Source organism: Silene latifolia, chromosome 9, assembly GCF_048544455.1.
Source record: "Silene latifolia isolate original U9 population chromosome 9, ASM4854445v1, whole genome shotgun sequence".
Taxonomy (NCBI): domain Eukaryota; kingdom Viridiplantae; phylum Streptophyta; class Magnoliopsida; order Caryophyllales; family Caryophyllaceae; genus Silene; species Silene latifolia.
In genome coordinates, this window is record NC_133534.1 from 225,398,100 (window position 1) to 225,400,457 (window position 2,358).

General features: G+C 37.6%; 1 non-coding gene across 1 annotated transcript; it reads left to right on the forward strand.

Annotated features, from left to right (window-relative positions):
• Positions 1 to 375: 375 nt before the first annotated feature.
• Positions 376 to 482, forward strand: LOC141603894 (small nucleolar RNA R71). The gene has a single exon (XR_012525732.1). It is a non-coding gene; the product is annotated as a small nucleolar RNA R71 (small nucleolar RNA).
• Positions 483 to 2,358: the final 1,876 nt, after the last annotated feature.

Consider the following 2,358-nt stretch of genomic DNA (forward strand, 5'->3'; position numbering starts at 1 on the left):
TACTTTTAAGTATGTTTCATTATTATCTTATGATTATCATTGCCTCGGGTAACCGAGATGGTGACGTTTCCATACCTTAAGTGGTCCTGGTAAGGCACTTGGAGTATGGGGGTGTCACACTTTGTGAGAAGATCAAGTTTAGCATTGGTTTCGGCATTTGAGCTAGAAGAGTTCTCTTGTGGGTAGCGGCTATTTCTTCTCAACATGTTACCTCTTGATCCATAGTTAGACTCCGAGTCAACCATTTTCTTGATAAGGATCGAACCCTATTCATCTCCTAGATGATCAAATCCTCCTCCTGCGGAGGCATTTACCATCTTTTTGGTCCTTGGTTGCAATGTATTAAAGAAAGTTTTGGTAATGTACCAAGTCGGGATCCCAAGATGTGGATAACGTGCAAGAAGGTCTTGGAACCTATCCTAAACTTCCCCTAGAGACTCTCCATCTTCTTGTTGAAAGGTAGTTTTCTCATTTCGGAGCATGGTGGTCTTGGAGGATGGGTAATACTTGGCTAGGAAAGTATTGGCGAAGCGTCCCATGTAGTGAATGTGTTCGGTGCATGAACATTTAACTAACGATTTGCTTTGTCCCTTAGAGAGAGTGAGAACAACATCAATATCAAAGTATCTTCCGATACTCTATTGCGCTTCATCATTGCAACCTTACTTTTGAACTTTCTTAGATGGGCATATCCATCTTCATCTATGTGCCCACCAAAGCTATCCTTCTCAATAAGGAAAACTTGGGCGGGATGTATTTCAAAATTGTTGGGAGCAAGGGTGCCAAAGTTTATTGGAGTGGAAGTGTCATCATGGTTTGGTCGGTTATGGTCTCTTAAGGTGGCCATTTGTGAAGTTATAACAGGTGTATTTGGTTGTGTTTGGGGTGGTGTTTGAGGTGGTGTATTTGGTATTTGGAGATTGTGGAAAGGATTTTCTATGAATGTATCAATATAATGGTGACGGTTGTTTGTTCTTATATAGTGGTTTCTAGGTGCGTTTGGGTGATTGCTGTTGCTCGGCTTGGGGAGTTTTGAGAGGTAATCCAAACCCTTGATAAAGTCCTACTCCGTAAAGCTTGAAGAAGCCTTTCCGGTTCCGGATCGCTAAACAAAGGATTCCCCTTTCCTCTAGGCATACACTTCAACAAAATGTTAGTCTCCTAGTGTTTTTAGGCATTAGAGGTAAGCAATAAGACAATCACTCTACAAGAAACAAAGCACTACCCAAGTAAGCAAACAAATTAAAAGACACCAAGACTAAATCTAAGACTCTTAACTAACTAAGTACAATCTAATGCCATCCTCGGCAAAGGCGCCATTTTGATAAACAAGTTTTTGCCGTCGATTCTCGCACCAAAAGTTAACCCAATTATAGTAGTATAATTGGGGTCGAACCATAAGGACGGGGTGGAGTTGCACTTAATTTGTTTAACTCTAAGTCTAGTCGAAAAACAAGGACGTTGGTGAAATTAATTAGATTAAAACTAGAACAATTTAAAGCAAGTGAACTAAGATGATAAGATGTAAACAATTGATAAAAACTAAGGTTTTCGGGTTCCCCTAAGCAAGTCAAGCTAAGTATGGGCCTGAATGGGTAATGGGTAATTATTGGCCTAGAAGAACTAATTTCTTAGATTCTCCTAAAGATGGACACAAAGTTCTTACAAAACATCCAAATTCATTGTAAACATACTATCAAGCATCTATGTAAACTTTCATTCATCAAGATACTAAGCATAAATTGGAGAAAGGCATGAACTTTAATTCACACATTTCTACAAACACCTTCTATGAATATTTACAAAAGCCAAACAATTTACCCAATTACCAACATTAACAACCCATATTCAACCTTTAATCCTTACTTAGGTTCCCCCTAAACCCTAGGGGGTCACTACTCACACATACTTAAAAGACAAATGTAAACAATTGGAGAAAAGCAAGCAAACATGGGGATAAACATGAAATTAAATGAAACAACAACTAAATAGGAAATGGAAATGTAAACAATTGAAGATTTAAACTAAAACGGAAGGAAATTGTACTAACAAGAGGAAAGATTGAATCTTTGATTGATAAATAGAAGATGTTCTTCAACAATCTTCAATTACAAACCAAGTACCCAAATGTAAACTATTCAAACCAACTAGACCTAGGCTAAATTTCTAAGTAATTAAGGCTTAATTATGGAAAGATTAGAGCTTGGATTAAGGATAAGTGCATAATGTTTTGGAAATAGTTAGTAGTCTAAGGTTCAATATCACCTCGGTAAAGGGTAGAGTCACTTCAAGTTCTTCCAACATTTCACAAAATTTTGTATACTTTAAGTTTTCTCTAGACTTTAGAGCTCTAGTGGG